This window comes from Rattus norvegicus, chromosome 12 (assembly GCF_036323735.1).
Source record: "Rattus norvegicus strain BN/NHsdMcwi chromosome 12, GRCr8, whole genome shotgun sequence".
Classification (NCBI taxonomy): domain Eukaryota; kingdom Metazoa; phylum Chordata; class Mammalia; order Rodentia; family Muridae; genus Rattus; species Rattus norvegicus.
This window is the reverse complement of record NC_086030.1, coordinates 38,819,379-38,845,569: the sequence shown is the minus strand read 5'-3', so window position 1 is coordinate 38,845,569 and position 26,191 is coordinate 38,819,379. Positions and strand designations below refer to the sequence as shown.

The 26,191-nt window shown below is 44.7% G+C and overlaps 1 protein-coding gene and 1 pseudogene across 1 annotated transcript in view; one reads left to right on the top strand and one right to left on the bottom strand.

Annotated features, from left to right (window-relative positions):
• The window catches only part of Mlxip (MLX interacting protein), a 63,656-nt gene that overhangs the window by 7,490 nt on the left and 29,975 nt on the right, over positions 1-26,191 (top strand).
• LOC120096088 (U4 spliceosomal RNA) lies at positions 1,196-1,277 on the bottom strand (annotated as a pseudogene).

The window sequence follows — 26,191 nt, the reverse complement described above, 5'->3', positions numbered from 1 at the left end:
AGTCCCCAGAATTCTGAACAAAAACTATCTCCAGCAGGCAGAGTCATGCTCCTGCCAGGGCATGAGACAAATCACAGTTTCTGTGGACAGCCTGAAGCAGCCTGATGCAGCCCCACATCCCAACCCTGGGATTTAAAAAAAAAAAAAAATCCCCACAGCTTAACTGGGATTTTAAAGAAACCAAAATTCTCACCTTCCACCCCCCACCTCTCCACCCCAAATGTAACAACAAGAAAAAGATGGTTATGTCCCAGGATCCTGTGAATATGTTACACAACAAAGTGGATTTAAGGCTGCAGATGGAATTAAGTTTGCTGATCAGCTAAGATTATCCAGGATTATCCGAGTGGACCCAGTGTAATTACAAGGGTCCTTAACAAGTAGGAGAGAGTGCTGAGTGAACACTGTAGGAAAAAGACTAATCCTGATACAGCTAACTTTGAAGAAGAGTAGGGAAGAGACTGTGAGCTAAGGAATGTGGGTAGCTTTAAGAGAACAGAGAAAAGGAGTCAACATCTTAGCTCACATTCTAGAAGGAATGCCAGCCTATGAATCTGTCTTGGTGTTAGCTCTGAAAAACCTAAATTTGATATCTGACCTTGAAAATTATGAAATAATATATTTCCATGTCACTAAGTTAGCGCACCAATAGGAAAGTAATACAGGTTGGTTTCAAAAGTTCTGCCTCTGTTCCTCAGTGCAGGGATACGAGGTGTGCACCACCGTGCTTAGCATTTTTTCTTTTTTTAAGTGTGTAAGTCTGTGTACGTGTGCATGTGTGGATGTGAGGAGGCCAGGGCAGGATGGCAGGCGTCCTGCTCCATCGTCATTCTTGCTCCCTTGAGACAAAGTTTCTCGCTGAAGTTGGAGCTAAGCTGCAGGCCAGAAAACCCTAATGCTATGCTTGCTTTGCTTCACTGATTGTGCTCAGCTACACCAGCTTTTGTGTGGATGCTGGAGCTGAACTCCCAGGTCCTTACGCTGCTGTGCAAGTGCTCTTGTGCTCTTACCCACTACACATCCTTTTAACACCTTCCCCCCTTCTATTCCCAAACAACCTTTCACCAAACTCACAGTCCTCTTCTCCTAGTCTCTCAAGTGTCGGTAGACACTACAGTTGTGCAGTACATTTCACCGAGCTTGGTGTGAATGTCTTTAAGCCTTCTTCCTCCACAGAAGAGCGTGCAGCCCACTCTAGAATGGGAAAAGTTTTCAATTAGCAACAATCGCGCCTCGGATAAACCTCATTGGCTACCATACTGCCACTGCACAAAGCTCCACTCTAGAATGAGTGGAGCTGAGTTATGCTGAATATATTGGGCCCTGGTCCAGGGGGCTCTAGTGATAGGAGAGCCCTTGTCAAAGGAAATGCCCATAAAGTGTATCGTGTTTTTGTTCTCTGTCTGATATAGCTTCTGTAATAGGGTATTGTACAAAGTCAGTTTGATGTTTTTGTTTTGGTACTGGGCACTGAACCTAGGACTTCATGCACTCTGGGTAAGTTCTGTACCCCTGAGCAACATTTCCAGCTTTTTTACCTTTTATTTTGAGACAGAGCCTCACTAAATTGCTGAGCTGGCCTGAACTTGTGATTCTCCTGTTTCAGCTTCCCAGATAACTAGGATTAGAAGCGCAAGCCGCCATGCCTAGCTTCAGTTTGATTTTTGGTTTGGTTTGGTTTTGAGACAGGTCTCATGTAGTCCAAGCTAGCTTTTGAGATGACTTTGAATGTGGGAGGATATTTAGTGACACTGTGAACCTTGACATTGTGTTATTTACTGTTGTGGCCTGACTCAGCCCTTAGTACACACTTCAATATCAAACAGCGAAGGTAAAATTAGTTTGTAGAAGGAGTCACCCATGTTGGAAAGTGATGTCTAATTAGAGGCAGACAAAGGGATGAATCAGAGAAAGATTTGACAGAATAGGATGTGCCCAACTCTGACAAGAAGAGAGAGGAAAGGGAAGCTACTTAAGAGAGTGTGAAGAGAGAGGAGGCAGCTTTATCAAGACAGCTAAAGAGAGAGAGAGGTTGCAGAAAGATAGAACAAGCTTTACACTGGTGAAGACAGAATGAGACAGAGAATGAGGAGGCCAAGCAAAGCAAAAAGTCAGAGGCCGAGAGAAGCCTGATTGAATCAGTCAGCTTGGAGAGGAGTTTGAGCCAAACAGTTGAGTTGAGTCAGCCGGCCATTGCTCAGAAAGACCTAGAAAGGGTGAGTTTATTCAGCAGTAAGTCTTAGAGGTTGAAAACATTCTGAGAGAGTGAGTGAGCAAGGGTGGGGAGAGAATGCATGTGTGTGCATATGTATACCTTAGGCCATGTGGACAGCAAGAGTAACCTTCCTGGGTGTCGGTTCCTGCCTTCCACTGCACATGCGAGGTTGCCTGCTTCTCAAGTGTCTCCAGCACTGCCTCTCACCTTGCTGGAGCAGTGCTGGGATCACAGATGCTGACAGCTGTGCCCAGCTTCCTGGGGATCCTCACACTTGTAATGTAAGCACCTTACCACCGAAGCACCCCCAGCCTAACCTTGAACTTTTAAAAAAATTTATACCTTGACTTTAAAATTTTTCCTTCCTTTAGATTTATTTATGTGCATGTATGTCTGTAAAGAGTGTGTCAGATCCCTGGAAATTGCAGTCATGAATAGTGATGAGTTGCCATGTAGGTGCTGGGAATGGAACCTTGGTTCTCCCGAAGAACAAGTACCCTTAAGCAAAGAGGATCTCACCAGCCCTCTAACTTTGACCTCTTTTTTATTGTTTATTTGCTTTTTTGGTTTGTTTGTTTGTTTGTTTTTTGAGACAGGGTCTTACTATGTAGCTCTTGATGTCCTGAAACTCACTGTGTTGACCAGGCTGGCCTCAAACCCACAGACATCTACCTGCTTCAGCCTCCTAAGTGCTGGGACTAAAGGTAAAGTCCTGGCTGACTTTGAACTCCTAATCCTGTTTTTATGTCCCAAGTACTGGGATTACTAGCATGAATCACCACACCCCAATGAATTCGACTTGTTTTGAAGGACTTCTATGATGGCCCATGAAAGATTCAGATTATTCTTTTTCCAGAATCCAATTACATAGTGGGTATAAAATGTACAGTTCCGGCAACCAGTGATGATCTTCTGTCTTCTGTTGAAACTCCTTTGTGCGGTTAGAATTCCAGGTCACAAAGGCTTGTGTTTCAGGCCAAGCTGTTTGAGTCACAAGCTTTAAGCACTCTGATGCTGGCTTGAGGAAGGGTGCTGGGGGCTATGGAGACTGGAGCTAGAAGCAGGTGGCCCTTCTTCTCAGCAGGAGAAAGAACCTTCTTTACTGTTGTCCTGAGAAGTGGTTTTCCTTTCCAGTCTCACCCCTGCTGTCTTTCTTCTCTCCTGTTCTCTGCTACAGGAGTTTCTGCATCCTTGAGTTCTGATGGCCAGTGTTCCTCTGCAGATCTTGCTAAGCTTCCTGCCACCACGAGGGCTCTTTTCTAGTTGCCTTATTTAATTAACCCTATAGTCTCCAAACCAGATGTTTGAGAAGGAGGCAAGGGGAAGGCTGGGTGACTCCCCCTCGCTGAGCAGAACCTCTCCAGCCACAGAGCTGCAATCTACCTGTAACCTTGGCTTGTCTGCTGCTGGATCAAGTCCTCGTTTCCCAGCATGCGTTCATGTGGTGCGTCCGCTTTGGAAATGCAGTAGATGAGTTAGTTACCTGACTCCACCATGAAGCTTCCTTTCTGGCAGGAGTCAGTAAGCAAAAGCAAATTGGATTTTCTATTTAGGTGCCATGGAGAACATAAAACAAGACAAAGGGGATGGTGAAAGGGGTCAGAAAGGTGGGAGACACTCTGAGTTGTTCAGAGAAGTGCTCTGAGGAGGTGACATTCCAGGTTGACCTGAAACCTGAGTGGGAAGTAGAGGCCAGGCATGGGCAGTAGAAGGGGCCCAGAGTGAAGTGAGCCTGGCATGGACAGTAGAAGGGACCCAGAGTGAAGTGAGCCTGGCATGGGCCCAGAATGAAGTGAGCATGCCGTTTTCAGCGTTAGAGACACCAGCAGGACTAGATGCTGACCAGAGACCATGGAAAAAGATGAATGTGAAGAAGCGAAAGGACTTGCAGCTCATAGTGGGAATGAGGATATTATTCTCACTGAATTGGGAATACTGATTTACCTCCATAGGCAGCTCGTTATGGCTAGCCTACTGGGAATACTCTAAGGAAAAAGGAAGCTAGCCTGTAGAGGCCGGAGTTGAAATGAACATCCTTTTTTCTTTCTTTCTTTTTTTCTCTCTTTTTTTTGGACAGAGTCTTTCTATATATCTTTGCTGTCCTGGGACTCACTACATAGACCAGGCTGGCCTTGAACTCACAGAGATCTTCCTGCTTGCCTGGGATTAAAGGCTTGTCCATCAGGACTGGTGAGCCTTCTTCTTGAAGGCTGTTGAACTTTCTTCTCAGACCAATATATCTACATTGGGACAGTGAGAATTAGATGGATCCAAGATGGTTTTGGAGTTGCTAATGCAGTAGACATGGGAGAAGGATAGGATGATGGGAGGGTGAGAAAGAACTGCCTTTCCAGATGATGGCTGAGCAGCCAAGACTAGCAGTCCCCTGTGTAGCTGGTGTATGTTGTAGACCTTGGCTTCTAGGGTGTGTGGGGGCAGCTTCCTAGAGAAGGGCATGCCAGGGATTATCAGAGTAGTAGGCCTCACACTCATACACTGAATCCTGCCCAGTCGAGGAACTTGTGTCTGTTCTTTAAGCTGTGTTGCTCTCTCTTGTCTCCCCGAACTCTATGGATTTATAATTGTATTCTCTCCCCACCTCATTTTGTTTGAAACAGGGTCTCACATCACAGCCCAGGCTGTTCTCACACTCATGATAATCCTCTCTGCTGTGCCTATTGGAGAAGGACTTTGGGAAGAGAGAGTTTGAGTTTGTAGGTTGCTTTCTGAGTGGTAGGGCTTTTCCTACTGCCATGCATCCATCCTAAATGACACTTTTATTCATATGATTTATTCAGAGAGATAGCATCTGATCTCCCTACTGCCACGAATCCTAAGTGATGCTTTTATTCATGTGATTTAGTTCAGAGAGATAGCATCTGATCTCAGATTCTCTAAAGAAGCTTTAGCTTAGCTTGATATACTTAGGGTTGGACTGTGCCATCAGAACAGCCTATAGGGAGGCCAGGGGGAAGAGGGGAACCTCAAATATGAAAGATAAATCTAGAAACAGGATTCCTTGTCTTTAGCCTTTGAGTCTTAGACATGAGCATGGAGATCCTGCTTGGGTAACAGTGTAGAGACTAACTCCGAGATGATAGCCGGGTTACTGTATAAACAAAGGACTGGGGGACTCTGAATTGGCCAGAGCAAACCATGAGGAGTGGTGGTGGCACAGCCTCTCTGTTGAAAGTAAGAGGTCAGTTTTCTTTTCCGACATTCTCCTCGGCTGGCACACAGGCAAGCAGCACCACACTCAGCTCCACTGTGGAACTGGAGACTGGACCCTTGTGCATGCTAGACAAGCACTGTAACCTTAGGGACACCGGCCTCTCACACTGGTTGTTAGAAAGGACATTTGCTATATTAGTTTGCTGTTTTCCAGTGGCATAGCAGGACATTTAAAATTGTTTCTTTTGTTCTTTATCCAGCAGATCTCTGCCTTGCAGACCTCTTTCATCTCTAGTCAGACAAGTTTGTGTTTTACATGATGGGGTATAATTTACAGACTATAACATGTGCCCATAACAGTTGAGAATTGTTTTTCTTACCAGTATCGCAGTGTGCAGTCCTGTTTTAGGGATCCCATCACTTAGGTATGATTGCCCTTTCTAGTGAACCCCAGTCTCCAGCACAGCTCCAGGTCACTGCTCATCTTTCTCTGGATTTGTCTTTTCTAGAAATTTCCAATATTTGTGATCATATGATATGTGGCTTTCTGAGTCTGGCTTCTTCTTTGACTTAGTGTAATAATTTTTTCCCATCCATCCATCTATCCATCCATCCATCCATTTATTTATTTCAGTTTTGACATACTCTTGTGTGACCCAGCTTGGTCTCAGCCGTGTAGCACGGTGTCTGTACAACCTTGAACTCCTGAGCCTCCTGTAGCCACCACCAAGTGCTGAGATTACAGGGTGTGTACCCAAACCTGGCTTACCGTGTTTTAAAGGTCATCTGTGTGGTAGATGTGTCATATAGTTTATCCTTTCACATTGCTAAATAGTATCCATTCACAGATATACCACTTTTAAATTCGTTTTATATGTATGGGTATTTTGTTTGTTTGCATGTATGTCCATGCACTTGGTGTCTGTGGAGGCCAGAAGAAAACATTAGATCCCTTGGAACAGGAGTTACAGGGGGTTGTTAGCTACCATGTGGGTCCTGGGAATTGTTAGACAGGGGCTCAGTATGCAGCTCAGGTTAGCCTAGAATTCATTATGTACATCAGGCTGGCCTCATACTCAGAGAGATCCTCTGATTCCTTTGCTGAGATTGAAGGTATGCACCACCTCACCCAGCTACAGACACATTTTACTCTGTGCTGTGTCCATGTTTGCACTTGCAAGGTGGAGGTCAGAGGTTGATGTCAAGTGTGTGCCTTTATTGATGCTCCTTACCGTATTTTTTCGGAAGGATATTTCTCAGAATAGTCTTAGCTCCAGAGTTCTTGTTGCCACTTCCCCAGTGCTACCTATGTGGTGCCCTTGCACAGCCTTTTTACGGTGCTGGGAATGACACTCAATTCCTTATCTTTGGTTTGGCAGGTACCTTACCAATGGACCAGTGCTCAACCACCATGTTTTGGAGGGATTTGGAAGTTTTTCATTATTGGATATTGACTTTCCATTAGGAACTTCCTTACAGGGTGAAGATAAAATGTATAGGAAACATGAGGAACGGTATGGGACGAGAAGACTTAGGACAATGTGGCCCTGGGTGGGGACACTTTACATAGCTCATGATATTCAGGGAGAGAAATGAGCAAGATAGTTATTTTTCTTCTATAGACCATAGTTTTTGATATTATCCTAGGAACAGATTGCATTCAGTAATAAGAAGTGGGGCTGGAGAGAGGCTGAGTGGTTAAACACTGGCTGTGCTTCCAGAGGCCCGGGTTTAGCTCCCGGCACCATCATAGGACAGCTTACAACATAATAACTGCAGTGCCAGGAGGTCTGATGCCCTCTTTTGGTCTCCACAGATCCTTTCACACACATCGTGTACAGACGCAAATACAGACGAAACACTCATATGCTCACAATAATAAAATATGTATGTATGGGCTGGAGAGATAGCTCAGTGATTAAGAACACTGGCTGCTCTGCTGAAGGACTGGGATTCATTTCCCAGGACTGACGTGATGGTTCACAGTCTTCTGTTCTGGGAGATCTGACACCCTTTCTGGTCTCTACAGGCGTGAGACACACACGCAGAGTGAAGTTACTTATATGCAGACAAGATACCTCCATACATAAAATACAAATTAAATATAATAAAGAAATCCATAAAAAATCAGAAGTACTATGTGGAACAACATGGTTGAATGTAAGACACCTGCCAAGTGAAACAAGTTTAATGGACTGGAGGTCTAGCTCCGTTGGTAGAGGGCTCACATAGGATTCATTAGGCCCTTGGGTTAATCTCTACCCTGTGTACACTGGACATGGGGCAGATACTTTCAATCTAGCACACAGGGAATGGAAGCAGAGGGATAAGGTCATCCTTGGCTACATAGTAAGTTTGGGGTCAGCCCAGGGTCATGAGAAGCTGCCCTTAAAAAAAAGCTTTAAGTATTTGACTCAACATAATACAGTAACCCAGAAGAATATCTGATAACATTTATATGCAATTCTAAAGTAGGCTAAACTAATCTATGGTAAGAGCAAGGAAGATCAGTACTGTGAGTCAGGTGTGATAGCACAGGCTGATAATGCCTTACTCTGGAGTATTCAGAGTTCTAGCCAGCCTAAGCCTCATAGGATGCTCAAGGGCAGCCTGGATATGCCCTGTCAAAGAAAGAAAAAGAGAAGGGAACACTAGCACTTGTTTCGAAAGGACTAGAGACAGAGGCTGTCTAGGAAGAAACATCAGAGATGTTTCTAGATGGTACTGATTTCTAGCTTATTTGTTATTGTTTTCACTGTTCACCACTTTTATTTTATGGTGTGTGTGTGTGTGTGTGTGTGTGTGTGTGTGTGTGTGTGTGTGTGTGTTCGTGTAGGAGGTCACATTATAGCCTAGGCTGCTCTTGAACTCGTGAGCCTCCTTCCACTTCACAAGTGCTGGGATATGCCTGGCCATTAAGAAGGAAAAAGTAGAGGCTGGAGAGATGGCTCAGTGGTTTAGAGCACTGATTGCCAGAGGTCCTGAGTTCAATTCCCAGCAACCGCATAGTGGCTCACAACCATCTATAAGGAGATCCAATGCTCTCTTCTGGTGTGTCTGAAGAGAATGACAGTGTACTCATATACATAATAAATAAAAATTTAAAAACCAACAGGTATTTCTTCATATTTTAATAGTATGTATAAAGGATCTTATTTGGAACATGTAGGACTAGGTAGATGTCTTCAGTATGTCAGTGACTAGAAATCCTATGATTGTTTTCAGTGTACATGGTGAGTGCAGGAATAGTTGGGGACTGACTTTGTCTGAGGCTTCCCTGAGAACAGAGGCGTGGGAAATAGTTTCTAGGTCTTACACGGGAGCTTGCCAAATTACTGCCTTACAAGCTATCCCTTTATGACCTTTCTCCTCTTAATATTGTTTATCTGGGTCAGAAGTCACAACCTTAAATGTCTACAAGAACCAGGATACAAAGCAGGCCATCTCCTCTGATGTGTTTTTTTGTCCTCCTTTGGAAGTCATAGTTTCAGGGAAATATGTATTAGGGAATATCTAAGCTGCAGTAGACAGCCCAGTGATGAGAAGGCAACAGGAAGCGTGGGACCTGTTGTGAACTAGACTCTGCGCCTGAAGGCAGTTGTCACTCAGTTCCAGTGACTCTTGCTCTCTGGGATGCCAGCTCAGCGTCGCATTGGCATATTTGAAAAGTCAGAAGAATGCAGTTAGATTGTTTTTCCCCTTTCACGATAGACTCTGTCACTGCACTACAGGGCTCCCATGTCCAGAAATAGGGTTTGGCGAGGACTCTACTTTTAACCTCTGATTCCGTTTGTCGTTGAAGGCTTAAGTTTAGTTATCAGGCCCTTGAGGTGCTGAGTTGAATCTAGGCTAGATTTAAGTTTTACGATAAATGTAGTGTTGTTTGCCCATTTGGCTTTGGCACAAGGACCATTCTGTAGGATCCTTCTGTTTTATGTGCCTTCTTGCTGTGTGTGAAGTCACAGGACTGTAATCTGATAGTAAGTCTGAAGCTGTCTAGTGGAACCCCAGGATTTCAGGCTCCTCAGAGGTCATTGCACTGAGTTAGGAGGTACTGAAGCCATGGTGTTGACCCCTTTGGCAGGTCTTGGCCTCTGGGTGACGTCAGCTTCACATCATCTCACCCTCATGGCCATCTTTGACTAGACTCAGGCCGTCCAAAAGTGGACCTTGGTTGGTCACAGTTGAAACAAAGCTATAACCTTAAATTAGGCTGTGATAGTCTCCTGCTTTGTTCCCAGCCTATATATATATTTTTTTATTTATTCTATATAAGTACACTATAGTTGTCTTCAGACACACCAGAAGAGGGCATTGGATCTCTTTACAGATGGTTGTAAGCCACCATGTGGTTGCTGGGAATTGAACTCAGGACCTCTGGAAGAGCAATCGGGGCTCTTAACCTCTGAGCCATCTCTCCAGCCCTACATATTTTATCGCTGTACGTGAGTCTGTCTGTCTGTGCAGTTGTGTTTGGGGTGCTTTCCATAGCAGTGGGTATGTCCTCTCAGGCCCCTCAATGTATCCCTGACTATCCTCCATTCACTTGTGCAGTCCACCTTGGATATGTTCCTTAGCCTTTCCAACTGTTCCCTTCTCTCTCTCTCTTTGATCTGATTTATAACAGGGTTGGCAAATAGCTTTATGATCTGTAAGTGCCATTACTTCTGCTTCTGAGAAGATTAAAATAGAATTTGTTTTTATCAGAAATGTAGCGCTTTCCCTGCCGAGACATGTTCGCTGAAAGCTGGGGAGCTTTTCTCAGCTTAGACGCTTACTTTGGAGTCTGGCTGCATTTCCAGGCTTCTTTCCAGACTTAACACATCATTATTTCTCTGTATCGTAGTATTTTATTTTTATTTTTTAGTGACACAGGGCCTTGACATTGTAGTTCATATTGGTCTGAAACTCACTGTGTAGCCCAGGGCTGTCTTAAACATGGCAATCCTTCTGCCTCAGTCTGTTCACCGTTGAGATTATAGGTGTGAGCTGCCAAGCCAGCCATTGTAGTTGTTGAACGTTAGGATAACATTATAACCTTAAGAGACAGCTCAGAAGGCAAGTAGCCTTGTGGCAAGCCTGACACCTCAGTTTGATTCCCGGGACACTCGTGGTAGGAAAACTGTCTTCCCAGGGTTGTCCTCTGACCTCTGTATGCATACTGGGGCATGTGAGTGAGAGCATGAATACATTGACATACAAAATGAATAGATACAAAATTAAAAGCCCGCCTTCTTTTTCTTTTAAACTGAATTTTTATTTTACTATAGAAAATTTAGAAACTGTGGACATAGATTTTGAAAACTAAAGATGGGACACTCAGGGATAATCTCTCAGCTTCCCAGCGTTTATCTGTCTACACCTCGTTCTTAAATTGTTTTTGGCATGCTGGGTGTACACACTCTTTCTTCTTAGCAGATTGTGAATACCTCTCCAAGTCCCCAGTCGCTCATCAGCAATATTTCAGTGGCTCAACAGGATCTCATTGTGAGGTGTGTTATTATTTATTTAATCTCTCTGTTGATCCTTGAGAATATTTCCATGGTAAATTTTTATAGTGCCCCAGGGCCCCTGGTGTTTTGTTTGGTCTTGGTTTTTTTGGAGAAAAGATATCATATAGCCCAGCCTGGCCTTGAACTATGTAGCCAAGGATGGCCTTGATCCTTCTGCCTCTGTCTCCTTAGTACCCCAATTACAGACATTTGCCACCACTTTCTGCTGGGCCAACTTGTACTAATCCCTGTCTGGGTTGGCTCCATGCTCTGAAATGTCCCTCTGCATCCCCTCCTTCCTGGTAGGATCCTTTACCCTGAGAACATTTTTGGCACTACCCTATATCACCACATTAGGCACGCTCACCTGTCACTCACCCCACCCTCATTTGGGCAGCTGTGTGTGTGGGAATGGTGATTTCAGTTGCACGGCTGAACAGGGCCTCTTCTGTGCCCTAAGTTGCTTATTTGAAAGCTTCCTGGGCTGGAGAGATGGCTCAGTGGTTAAGGGGCACTCACTGACTGCTCTTCCAGAGGTCCTGAGTTGAATTCCCAGCAACCACATGGTGGCTCACAACCATCTGTAATGGGTTCCGATGCCCTCTTCTGGTGTGTCTGAAGACAGCGACAGTGTGTTCACATACATAAAATAAATAAATAAATCTTAAAAAAGAAAAAAAGAAAGTGTCTTTTATTTTTTACATATGTACCTGGCAGAGGGTCTGGGGACAATTGTCAAGTTGCAGCCTACATGCCCCTGTTGTGCTCTGAAGGCTGACAGACCCCAGAGGCACTGGCAGCAGTGTCTTTGCCCATGAGTGCTGTCCACTGGTCTTCCTTTGTTCCAGAGGCAGGGATGAGGGACAAGGGCTTGATGAAGAGTACAGTTGCTCAGTGGCTACCCAGCAGTTAGCTCACCTGTGCTGTTGGCTTGCTGTAGATACTTGTTCTGGAGAGTTCCAGACCGCCCACTGGCTGATCCAGAGAAGGATGAGCTGACTGAACTCTGAAACACTATTTAAACACTGTCAGGTAGAGGCTTGAGATGCTGACTGGTCTCTAGCCTTGGCAGCCATCCTTATAGCTGCTTAAGGAGTTTCTCTGGTATGGACAGTTCTACCAACAGTAGTCCGTGTAGAATGCTGGGCAGAAGGCCTCTTGAGCAGATTTTAATTAGTTGCCTGACTTGCCACATATTGAGGTGGGGATCCAGGGAAAGGGTCAGAATTCAGGTGTCTGTGTCCTGCTGTCCTTGCTGACTTCTTGGTGAAGGCTCAGCAAACGCTCTCTTAGAATGGCCCCCGTCCACTAAACACTGCTACCCTTTAGTTCTGGGTGTGAGTGCTCTTTTGTTGGTGATGCTAGGGGTCAAAGGGCTTCATACATGCTAGGGCACACTCTGCCGCTGAGCTCTATCCCTGTGCCCACTGTTTAAGTCCATGGTTTTTCCCAGTGAAAAGCTCTGAGACCATAGTGCACACCTTTAATCCAAACATTCTGGAGGCAGAGGCAAGTGAGTCTCTGCAAGTTCAAGGCGGCCTCGTCTACACAGCAAGCTCCAGGCCAGCCAGGAGTGCATAGTGAAACCCTGTCTCACGAAAAAGGAAATAAAGAAAAAAGGGGGGTGGGGTGGGACAGGACAGCTGTGCTACAGGAAAATCTGCCTTCAGAACAGCAAAGATCACACTTATACCTCAGCTGGGTATCATCCTTGATGATGTCCTTGCACAGCACCTGAGAGCAGGCGTGCAGGTGAAGCTTACCTGTGCCATGCACAGCCTCCCCCCAGCTACCTGTAGATTGCAGTGGGGCAGGTGTGGCCAGCATGTATGGCCACCTGCGTCTTCCCAGATAAGTCTGTTTGCTTATCTGTATTGCTGGCTCCTCGGTGCTCTGGGTGTATGTGAGGTGCAGGAGGTGACAGTCCCATTGGTGAAGTGGGTACACGGTGAGCAGAACAGGGTGTGCTATGAGAAACTGTGGTCTGCTTTTCTTCCCCAATGTCCTGCGGGAATGCTCTTCTGTTTTGTCTTAACAAACCCAAGGGAGAACTTCAGGGCCTTGTAGAGATGGGGAGTAGCCATCACAAGTTGGGAGCACACATCAAGGTCTTGAGTGTGCTTCCCTCCCAAGTGCCTGTAACGTGGATGGCAGCACTGGGGAAACCATGATGCTTTGGATCTTTGCTTCCTCTTGGCTTGGTTGATGAAGAATTTATCTGCAAGTCAGATTTAAATGTGTCCTGGGAGCCTGAGGAGGGCTTCTGAGTTAGGAGACAGTGCACAACAGCCAGTTGTGATGATGTGTCATCTCCAGAGGGCAGTTGGAGGCCTTCTCAGGAGGGTTGACTAATGTTGGTTTATGTGCATAATTTGTTTTCCTCTTTTTTTTAGCATGATGTCTCAAAGTCACGGGGACTGGAGGATAGAAATCAGGAGGGGAGGGCAGGTTTTTCAACCAGCTCTTGTTGGCTGTTGCAATCTCCCGACAAAGCCACTATTGTTTGAATCAATTGCCAGTTGGTTTGGTTTGAATTGCTCTGGTGCCCTGAAACTGGCTTCTTTTTTTCTACTTCTGCTCCACTCTTCCTGGGGCATGCATGCCTGGAAGAGGGAGGACCACCAGTTCCATTGGGAGAGCACCATTTCCTTTGCCTTCCTAGAGCAGACTGCTGTGGCTGGTCCTCATAGGCATCCCAGTACCGTCTTGCACCATGGCTGGGCTATAGCCAGTGTTGCCACTTAGTAGTGTCCCCGAAGCATCGAATTTCCAGGAATCATGCTGCCTGATGGTGGCCTTGGCCTTACTTGGCACTGGCCTGCTTCATGCAAGGACCACCTGCTCTGGCACGGCTGTCTGATTGCTGTTGCCACGGCCACAGCTGACCTCCCAGCCAGTTTTTTGGCCTAATGCCTGCCCCCATCTTGTGTACATGTTTCAAGCTACAGAGGTAATCAGCAAAAGCCAGGAATTCCTCTGGCTGAGCTCTCGAAAGGCAAAGAGTGAGCCTCAGAGCTTCCCTCACTTGGTTTCTGAGCTGACTTGAGAGTGCATTTTCTCACCATATCTCAGATCTAACTCCAGACATTTGGGAACTCCCAGCCCCAATGGGGAAGAACATCAAGAACTGTGTTGGGTGGAGGTGGCCATCTAGGACAGCGTTGGTAGGTACCAGGTTAAGATGTTCTTGGTGCATTAGAATTACTCGCTCTTCAAGTGTGGTATATTACACACTGGGTTCTGAACAGCTAAGGAGGAAGTACATTGTGGGAAAATTTGTGTTTGAGACTTTTGTCTCAGACAGCCAAGTTAAAAGTGCTTCTCTTTTTCAAAGTTCCCCAAAGATGGGAGTGGAGTGCAGCAAAGCTAAGCGGCAGAGGGATGTGAAGCAGCCTTCTCCACCGGCCTAGCGGTTACTCAGACAGGTTCTGGAATCATCGTCATAGTTCGATATAAGGGACATAGAGAAGTCTTAAAAATGAATTACAAATGCTTAACCTAGTGTATTGGTACATGCCTGTAGGCCCAAGCATGCAGGGAGGTTGAGGCAGAAGAGTCTACTAACTTCAGGACCTTATTTCCATTCCATAAAATGAAGAAGTTGCTGGGCGTGGTGGTGCAGCACTTGGGAGCCAGAGGCAGGTGGATCTCCAAGTCTGAGGCCTGTCTAGTCTACACAGTGAGTTCCAGGACAGCTAGGGCAAGACAGAAAACCCTGTCTCAAAAAGCGAGCAAACAAAAAGTAAAGAAGTCAAATAATACTGAGTAGGGCAACTGGTAGCCATAATCCAGGGCTTGAGAGATACAAGCAGGAGGATCAAGAATTCAGTCATCTTCCCTTTACATAGCAATGAGGCCAGCCTGTGTTACATGAATCCTATCTCAAGACACCCACTACTAACAAAAAAGTAGCTTTTCCTAGATTGTTGCTTTGAGTTTTGTGGAATTAAAGCTGTTTTGCTACTAAAATATGTTTGCAAGGGCTAGCAAGATGGCTCAGTGGGTGTTTGCTGTATGTCTTAGTCAGTGTTCTGTTGCTGTGAAGCAAAACTATGGCCACAGCAACCTTTATAAAGGAAAGCATTTAATTAAGGCCTTGCCAACAGTTTCAGAGGCTTAGTTCATTATCACCATGGCATAGAGCATGGTGGCAGGCATGGTGCTGGAGAAGTAATTGAGAACTACATTCTGAACTGCAAGTGTAGGGTGGGGGACACTGTGGTCCTGGCTTGGGCTTTTGAAACCTCAAAACCCAACCCTAGTGACATTCTTCCTCCAACAAGGCCATGCCTCTTCCAACAAGGCCATGCATACCTCCTAATACTTCTCAAATAGTGTTATTCCCTAGTGACTGAGCATTCAAATATGGAGGCCAATCTTATTCAAGCCACCACATTGCACAAACCTAGTGACCCGGGTGTAATCCCTAGAAGAGTGGTTCTCAACCTGTGGGTCTCCATTGCTTTGAGGATTGAAGGATCCTTTCATAGGTCACATATCAGATATCCTGCACATCAGATATTTACATTAAATTCATAACATTAGTAAAGTCACAGTTATGAAGTAGCAATGAGATAATTTATGGTTGGGAGTCACCACAGCATGAGGAATTGTATTAGAGGGTCGTAGCATTAGGAAGGATGAGAACCACTGCTTTAGACTCTATTATAGATAAAGGCAAGAGGAGAGAAACAAACCCACAGAGCTGTCTTCTGACCTCCATGTGTGCACTGTGGCATTCCACCCTCTCCATGTAAACTATGCTCTGGCAGATGTACACATATAGTAATAAGTACATTAACAAAATTTTAAAATAAGCTTGAAAAATACCTCATGTTCCCTTGTTAAGGAGCAGTGGGGTGTGTGTGTGTGTGTGTGTGTGTGTGTGTGTGTGTGTGTGTGTGTATTTATTACCAGTGACTTAGTTACTCTTCTATTGTGTGAAGAGACACCATATTGAAGGCAACATGTAGAAGAAAGCATTTAAGTGGAGGCTTGCTTACAGTTTCAGAGGGTGAGTCCATGATCATCATGGTAGGGGACCTGGCAGCAGGCACTCATGACCCTGGCAGTAGCTGGGAGCTTACAGCTTATCCATAGTTGGAGGCCTAAAGGGAGGGAGAGAGAGATACAGACAGACCGACAGACCGACAGACAGACAGACAGACAGACACTGGGAGTGGTAAAGCCCACTCCCAGTGATACACACTTCCTCCAACGAGACCACATTTCCTAACCTTCCTAAACAGTCCACCATCTAGGAGTTCAAACATATGAGCTTGTAGAAGCCATTCTCATTTAAAACACCACAGCCAGTTTCAGATTACTCTTGTACTGTTTATTTCTGGAATTAAAATTTGTTTGAGATAGGACCCCACTGTGCAACCCAGGCCAACCTCAAATTCTTAATCCTTCTGCTTCTAATTCTCAAAATTTGGGATTACAGGCATGCATTGCTCACATTTAACTTTATTTGTTTGTATGTATGTATGTATGTATGTATGTATGTTTGTATGTATGTATGTATGTATCCATCCGTTTATTCATTTTAGAGACAGGGACTCAAGTTACAGCCTTGGCTGTCCTGGAACTCACTGTTTACACCAGTCTGGCCTCAAACTCCCAGAGATCCTCCTCTTGCCTCTGGCCCGATGCTTGGCTGACTTTATTTTTTGAGACAGAATCTCATGTGTCCCAGGCAGATCTTGTACTTACTATGGGATGACCTTGAATTTATGATCTTCCTATCTCTACCTCCCCAGTGATGGGATTATAGGTGTCTGCCACCATGTCTGGGGGACAAACCTAGAACTCTGCATGTAGGCAAGCGCTCTACCAGTCGAGCTACACCCCAACACACAACCAACCATGGCTCTCTCTGCATAATACTCCTCACTGCTTTCCTCAACACACCAAGTTCAGTAGAACTTGTTTTTGAAAACCAGTTTTATTCATGTATGTACCATTGCATGCCACAGTGTGTGTGTGTGTGTGTGTGTGTGTGTGTGTGTCTGTGTGTCTGTGTGTCTGTGTAGGCAAGAACCTTCATCTGCTGCACCATTTCAGCAGTCTCATAAGTTATTATTTTTTAAAATAATAATTTAAATTGTTGTGGTGCTGAGAATAGCGCCCAGGATCTCAACCCCGCTGGCAGGCACTCTTAACTCTTCCCGCTGGCTACACCCTCAGCCTCTGTATTTTGTTTTTTGAGACAAGGTCGAATGTGGCTGAGTACTGTTATTTTTTGGTTTGTTTGGGTTTGAGTTTTGTTTTTGTTTTTGTTTTTGTTTTTGTTTTTGTTTTCCAAGACAGAGTTTCTCTGTGTAGCCCTGACTGTCCGGGCACTTGCTCTGTAGAGCGGAGATCCTCCTGCCTCTGCCCCCCAAGTACTGGGATTAAAGGCATGTGCCACCATCACCGTCTGCTGAGGAGTATCTTAGCTGACTTTTCTTCCTCTCTCACTTACTGGGATTGTAGGTATTTTTCTAGTAAAATCGACTATTTCAGAAGCCTATTTCTGAATGTTGTTTACTGTATTATTTATCTTATCTGAGAGTGGGGGGGTTGGGGATTTAGCTCAGTGGTAGAGTACTTGCCTAGCAAGCACAAGGCCCTGGGTTCGGTCCCCAGCTCCAGAAAAAAAAAAAAAAAAAAAAAAAAAAGAAGGTCAGTTATCTGAGAGTGGGAATTCTATTTTATGTCCATGTTTGGGTGTGCATACCCATGTGTGGAAGCCTGGGTGTTACTCAGTTGCTCTCTACTCCATACTTTTTATTAAATTAATTATTCTTATATGGGTGCATGTGATTTGTATACAGATACACAGGTTATGGTACAGATGTGTAAGTGAGAAGGCAACTTGTGGGAGTTGTTCTTGCTTTCTACCAGCGGTTTCAAGAATTAAACCCAGGTTGTCATCTTGTGTGGAGTTTTCTCTGAGCTATCTCTCAGACCCGCTGTATCTTTTGAGACATGATCTCTTTTTGAACCTAGAGTTCACTGGTTGAGGGATGCTGGCTAGCCAGTAGGCTGCAGGGGTCACCTGTCTCTGCTTCCTCAGAGCTGGGATTTCAGGCCTGTTCTGTCCGTCATGAGGACTTGTTCATGTGGATACTGGGCGTCCAAACTCAAGCCTTCATGTATGTATGGCAGGTACTTTGTAATGGAGTCATTTCCCCAGTCCCCTATTGAGTAATTTCTGTTAATTCCCCACCCTTAAGGTGTATGTGCTTCTGTGTGCAGTGATCCCAGACTCTTGAGGAGGTGGAGTTTTGCACCTGCTGAGAGCATAAGCATCCACTCCACGCTCTGAGTCACCTCAGTTCCTGGCTTTCAGAAGCCCGTCTCTCCCAGGCTGCCATCAGCTCCACGGAAGTGAGTTCACAGCCTGCTCTCCTTGTGTCAGAGTCATCCACATGTTACTGATTGGTGCTTGTTAAAGTGGATGTAAAGTAGGGGTAAGCAGTGAGGTCTTAGAGTCATGTGCAGACTTTGATCATCTGTCTTGAATTACTTTTGCTTACTTGTGCAGAGCTGTGAGGTGATGCCGCTTCTGGGATAAGTCAACAACCCGTCACATAATTCAGGTACTAACCTGACACTGTCTGTGTGATAGAGATGATCACACACACACACACACACACACACACACACACTTCACACACACACTCTACACACACACTACACACACACACTCTACACACACTACACACACACACCACACACACTACACACACATACTCAAACACACACTACACACACACACAACACACACTCACACACTATACACACAAACACTACACACACACTACACACACACACTCTACACACACACACCACACACACTACACACACATACCACACACACTACACACACATACTCAAACACACACTACACACACACACAACACACACTCACACACTATACACACAAACACTACACACACACTACACACACACTCTACACACACACTACACACACACACTCTACACACACTACACACACACACCACACACACTACACACACATACTCAAACACACACTACACACACACACAACACACACTCACACACTATACACACAAACACTACACACACTACACACTCACACTACACACACATACACACATAAACCACACACACACACACACTCACTCACACACTCAAACACACATTACACACACACACTACACACACACTCAAACATACACTACACACACACTCAAACACACACACTACACACACACACACTACACCCCCTCCCCCTTCTCTCTCTCAAAAAAGGGCAACAACACTGAAGAAACAAAACTTCAAGTGTGTTCTCCTGAAATGAGAATTTCTAGAAGGAAATCTTTTTGTGTAGGCTTTCCTCCACTGGCCACCATGTCTTAGTTTGGATTTTATTGCTGTGAAGAGACACCATGATGATAGCAACTCTTATTTAAAAACAAAACAAAACAAAACAAAAAAAACCAAAACCCATTCAGCTGGGGCTGGCTTACCAATTCAGAGGTTTTTTCCATTATTATCATGGCAGGCAGCATGGCAGCATACTGGCAGACATGGTGCTGGAGAGTAGCTCAGAGTTCTACATCTTGGTCCACAGCCAGTCAGGAGGGCAGTGTTCCACACTGGAAATAGGAGACCTCAGAGCCCACCCCCATAGTGACACCCTTCCTCCAATAAGGCCACCTCCCAATAGTGCCACTCACTATGAGCATTCAAACACATGAGTGTATGGTAGCCATACCTATTCAACAAACCACCACACAACGCCTTACCCAGAGACATGTGCTCAGGATTCTCCAAAGATATAAAAAGAAAAAGGTAAATTCCTCTGAAATGCTTCTTTCATTTTGTGGTTCATTCTTACACCAAATTTTCAGTTTTCTTTGAAGAGCATGTTTTTAAATTTTGAGAAAGTCTCAGATATTTATTTATTGTAGTTCATGTTTTTGGGGTCTCTGTAAGAAATGTTTGCCAAACCTAAGATCTCTAAAATTTTTCTTCTCTATTATTTTCAAGGCTGTTTTGGTGCTACAAATTTGACCTAGAGTTCTGTGCAAGCCAGGGAAGTGATGCTCACTGAGCTACATTTCCACATTCAAACAGTTTTATATTTTTAAGCACTTACTGTTAAGGACCATGGCCCATTGTGAGTTAACTGTATGAGGCAAGAGGTAGGGTTCGGATTAAACAGTGTTTGAGCATCTTTGTTTATAACTTTCTCTGCACATACTTTTTAAATGTCTTTTTCTTCTCTTTTCTCATTTTTATTCTATTTATTTATTTACTTGTTTTTGTTTGTTTGTTTTTGAGTCTGGGTCTCACCATATAGATTAGACTAACCTGGAACTTTTTTTTTTAAAGATTTATTTATTTTGTATATGAGTACACTGTAGCTGTCTTCTGACACACCAGAAGAGGGCATCGGATTCCATTACAGATGGTTGTGAGCCACCATGTGGTTGCTGGGATTTGAACTCAGGACCTCTGGAAGAACAGTTGGTGCTCTTAACCACTGAGCCATCTCTCCAGCCCCCACTAACCTGGAACTTAAAGAGATCCATCTACCTGCCTGTCCTCAGTACTGGAATTCTTTTCTTTTTATAGGAGGATGGGTTGTGAGACAGGATTTCATGTAGACTAGGCTGGCTTAGAACTCAGTATATAACTGAGAATGATCTTGAACTCCCGATACTCCTTCGTCAGTGGGATTGCAGATGTCAATAGTTAGAGCAAAAGGCTGTTACATCTGGAACAAACCAACTACCATGCCCAGCTTCTGGAATCATTTGTTATTTCATGATTTCTATTTCTATTTCTGAAGACACATTGGTCTGAAAGAGAAGTATCTGAAGCCCGGGCACGGGCTGGCCATGGCCTCCTAGAGAGGACCAGCAGCAGGTCCTCTCTGTTCTCTCTTCCTTTCCACCTAGTCTTCTAGCTCTCAGGCTGGACTAAGTGGTGCTAGGTGAGGTACCTCACAGAGATCTGCCTGTTTGACATTTTCTTGCCACAAAAGCAAGGGGAGTACTGGTGCTGAGGGCACAGTGCTAGGAACCCCTCACTTTCAGGTTCTGTCAAACAGCTGTGAGGCTTTGTCACCCTGCTGCTTTTCTTCTCTGGTGGTGTACAGATTTCTAATAAACAAGAAAGACATCCTGTGGTCATTCCTTTTCTGCCTACATTCCTTTCTGCTACAGTTGTGTCCTAACAGTTCTGGAGGGCACGATAAGTGTCACCTGGGAGCACAAATCCTTGCTCTGAGAGCCTGGTGTACTCCAGGTGGAACAGCTAGTTTGCTCTAACTATTGACATCTGTGAAATCTGGCGCTCGTAAACTCAAGTGAAATTCAGAAAGGTTAGGCGTCTGCTCAGACCTTAGAACGAGAGCTACAGTGGGGACACTGGTGGCCCTCTTCCTCTCTGTCCTCTAGCCACAGATGACTGTGTGGTTGATTCCGAAGTCCTTTCTCATTAGAAACACTGCCTGCCTGCCCCTTGCTCCTGGTTGGAAGAAACTTTCCCTGAGTGAGGGCTGTCCTGGCTGAGCTCTGCTGATAGGTGAGGTGACTTTTCAGGACATGAAGGCAGGCTCAGTGACTAGATCAGGTCCCTGCCATGTCTGGGGTGACTTCAGAGTTGTCAGGTAAACTCTACTGTAGGCTGAGGAAGTGCTCCTGGCCCGTAAGCCACACAGAGCTGCAGAAACTGCAATAAAAACACCACTTAAAGTAAAACATAACGACACACGCCTGTATTCCCAGCATTCGAGAAGCAGAGGCAGAGGCAGAGACAGGAGGGTCACTGCAAGTTCGATGCAGCCTGGTCTCGATACAGCAAATTTCAGTGTAACCATATCTACATAGTGAGACCCTGAATCAAAACAAACAGATAGGGAGGTGGCTTTGTTGGTTAAGTGTGTTTTAGGCAAGCCTGAGGATGTGAGTTCAGACCCACAGCACTCACATAAAAATCTGGGTGCAGTGTGCGCAGCTGTAGTCCCAGCACTGGGAAGGCGGAGACGGGAGGGTCCCTGGGATTCTGTGGCCAGCCAGGGTAGCTAAATTATTCAGTAAGTTGCTAGGTTCAGAAAGACACCATCTCAAAAGATAAACTTTTCTTCCTGTGAGATAGCTATTTGTAATAGCTAATAGCTTACGTAATAGCTACTTATATTAGCTATTAAGATGGGAAATCACCTATTATAGTTAATAATATCCAAAGGCTTGAGCTATAATTAATATATGATGATAAACTGGACCTCAGCTTACTTCCTACTGCTGTTTGGAATTTGTTGAAAAGGAAGCAGTTTAGGATAGCAGCCAATTCTCTGAAGCATATGGAACGGAAGTCATCTCTAGCATGCTATAGAGCACTGATTTTGGGGAAATGGGGAGAGTAGGTAATGTTTTAAGACACTTGAATATAGCCTCATCCTCTTGCTTCTGCTTCCCAAGAGCTGGGATAACAGATTTGTGCCACTGTGGCTGGCTAGTAAAGACAGGTTTTATTGGAATTTTGAATGTACAAGGAAGGCAGTACAAGGCTGTATGGTTGTTTGCTCTGCTGAATTGCTCTCCTGAGAGATAGTCAAAAGGCTGTGGTTAGGGTGTCATATACCCATCTCATACAGTTTTGTTTAATATTAGCTGGTGTGACCTACTGACTTGTTTGTGAAGTATGTTGTTGTTCTTCTTTTCCTCCTCCTCCTTCTCTTCCTCCTTCTTCTCCTTCTTCTCTTACTTCTCCTCCTTCTTCTTTGTCTTTGAAGCATTCTTGCTGCTTAGCTCGGGCTGGCCTGGAACTTCTAAGTAAGCCAGACTGGCTTTGAACTCATGGCAATCTGAGCCTCTACTTTCTGAGTACTGAGATCACAGTGTGAGCCGCTGTGCTTGGCTCATTCGTGTTCCTTATGTCCAGTGTCTCTCGGGAGTGTTCATGTTCAGATTCTTAAGGTTGGAGAGCAAATTGAATTCTTTCTTGTCTAAAAAGAGAAAAGCCATTAGAAGCCTATTTATAGGACTTGGCTACCTGGGGAGGGTTACTTTATCCTGAGACTGACCAGTCAGTTTCAGATTTCCCTGCTGCTAAGTAGGTTATGGAGCTGGCAGACAGAGCCCCTGAAATGACTAATGATAGCAAGGACATGTCAGCTTCATAGGAGCTCAGAAATATTGTATATTAGTCGAGTCTCCTAGAGGAACAGAACTTAACTTCTAAATGGCTTAGAGCCTGTGGTTCAGCTAGTCCAACACTGGCTGTCTCCCAGTGGAAGGTCCAAGAATCCAGTAGTGGTTCAGTCTACAAGGCTGGATGTCTCAGCTAGTCCTCAGTACATGCCAGAAGCCTGAAGAAGTCATGGTCTCTAATGCCAGTGAAGAAGTGGACTTGCCAGCGACAGCAAGCAGAGAGCTAGCTTCCTTCTTCTATGTTCTTTATATAGGCTGCCAGCAGGAGGTGTGGCCAAGATAAAGAAAGGTGCCTGCCTCCAAAGATCCAGATTAAAAGTGGGTTTACTTAAGAGGGAAAAATGAAAAGCACTTGGACTGGAGAGATGGCTCAGCGGTTAAGAGCACTGACTGCTCTTCCAGAGGTCCTGAGTTCAAATCCCAGCAACCACATGGTGGCTCACAACCATCTGTAATGGAATCCGATGCCCTCTTCTGGTATCTGAAGACAGCTACAGTATTCTCAGATACATAAAATGAATAAATCTTTATAAATCTTTAAACAAACAAAACAAAAAAAAGAAAGAAAAGAAAAGCCCTCATAGGTGTACCCAGCTACTTGGGCTAGTTAAGTCCAGTTGTAGTCAAATTGACAACAAAGAATGGCCATCACAAATTCCGAGCATGACCTCTGTCTGTTATTTTTATAGCTACTTTCTCTCTGCAGTGTGCTTTGTTCCTGGACTCACTGCTAATGAGCCAGGTAACTGGCACTGGGTGGGCATTTTCATTCTTACCTAAAATCTAACAGTAACCCCAATGGAGAATTCATTGCAGTACAGAATACGTAGAACCTGTGGTTCCCAAGAGGATAGCGGTGCCTTATCTCTGTGGAGCTGCATGAAACATAATAAAATGGGGACAGTACTCTAATTGACCAACAGATGATTTGACTTTTGTTTTGCTGGTTTCGCTCTTAACATTTTGTTTTTATATTTTAAAGTATTATGAAAGTAATTGTGGTTGGAAATGTGAAAGGCATACTAAAATCATTTAAAAACCAAATATACGTTTATCTATGTCATGGAAATAGAAGCAAAACCGTCTAACAGACAAAGGGGACTAACAAGAATGGAGAGGATGAGAGAGGGGAGGGGAGGGTTGTGGGAGGAGCATGCTTATTAAACTAAATCATATGTAGACAGGAAAACATCTTATGATCCTCAGTACTGTGGACAGTAAGTATAACCCAGTCAGAGCCAAAGAGCTTCAGACCCTCCCTCTTTCCCTTCCTCCTTCCTCCCCACATCCATGCTAAGCAGGTTGTATGCCACTAAACCGTGTCTGTGGCTTCTCTCTCCCTCTTCATTAATCTTGGATACTCAAACTGGCTTTGAACTCCTATGTTCAGTTGCTGAGACACCACAGTGCCTAGCAAGGGCTGGCTTGGTTTGTTTGTTTTTAAAATTACTATGTAAACAGACAGTGTGTGTGAGTGTATGTTTGTGAGTGTATGTGCATTCGGAGCCCAGAGATTGCTATCAGGTTCCTCCTGCAGTGCTTGGTCAGTGGCTCACACACCCAGAGCTTTGGATAGATATGTGCTACCATATTCTGCTTTTCATGTGAGTGCTGCTGTCTGAACACAGGTCCTCACGTTTATACAGTAGACGACACTTTGCTGGCTGAGTAGTCCCCTTCCCACTGCAGGATGAGTTTTCTCTTGAGACTTGACAGTATGAACCACATGCTCAAATAAAAAATAACAGTCGGGGTCGGGGTTGGGGATTTAGCTCAGTGGTGGAGCGCTTGCCTAGGAAGCACAAGGCCCTGGGTTCAGTCCCCAGCTCCGAAAAAAAGAACCAAAAAAAAAAAATAATAATAGTCAAGAGTTCTAAATATAATTCTAATGTTATCTGTGTCATAATGTTAACAGTAGGTGACTGGACACAAATCAGTTTTAAAAGCCTGAGGTGGTATCTTAACTCAGTGTTCTGTTGCTGTGAAGAGATACCATGAATAAGGCAACTCTTTTTTAGGGTTTGTTCGTTTGTTTGTTGTTTTTCAAGGCAGGGTTTTTCTATGAAACTCTCTGTTCTGGAACTCACTCTGTAGACCAGGCTGGCCTGGAACTCAGAGATCCACCAGCTTCTGACTCCCGAGTGCTAGGCTCAAAGGAGGATATCACCTCGCATGGCAAGATCCTTATTATATTATTATTATTTTTATTTGTCTGTATTAGTTTATGTGCACCACATATGTGCAGGTGCCTACAGAGGCCAGAAGATGACATCAGATTCCCAGGAACTGGAGTTAAAAAAACAGAGATGCTTGTCAGCTGCCTGACGTGGTGCTGGAAACTGAGCTCTGGTCCTCTGAAACAGCAGTACAGGCTCTTAACCACTAAGCTGTCTCCGCTCTCCCAAGGCAACTCTTATAAAAGAAGACATTTAATCGGGGCTTGCTTTCAGTTTCAGAACGTTAGTCCATTATCAGCGTGGTAGGAAGCATGGTGGTGTGCAGGCAGACATAGTGCTGGACAGGTAGCTGAGAGTTCTATGTCTGGATCTGCAGGCAGGAGGAGGGGAGGGAGAAGAATTTGAGCCAGCTACTGGGTATAGCTTGGGCTTCTGAAACAAGGCCACACTACTTTAACAGGGCCATATCTCTTAGTCCTTCTAAGTAGTGACGCTTCCTGATGACTAAGCATGGAAACATATAAGCCAGTGGAGCTATTCTTATTCAGAACACCACAGGCGTTTCTTATGTGTTTGTAGAAGTGCTCTGAATTAGAAGGGGTAACTGAGACAGTCAGATAGCCACTCAGAAGTTAGTGTGTGAACTCTATAAAGAACCGAGTTGAACCTCGACTACTGAGGGAAATACTGTCATAAACCAACAAGAACAGAAAAAGAACCACATTGATTCCCCTTCTTTCCATTAATCAGAATTAAATGTAAAAATTGGAATCATTAATAATATGTTCTCCAGAGTATGGTGGCTCACAGCTGTAGTCCCAGCACTCTGAGGCAGGAGGATCTTTGTGAGTTTCAGAACAGCTTGGTCTACATAGTGAGTTCCAATAAAGGCTGCTTACTGAGACCCTGACTCAAACAGGACAAAACCAGCTCATATGTTCA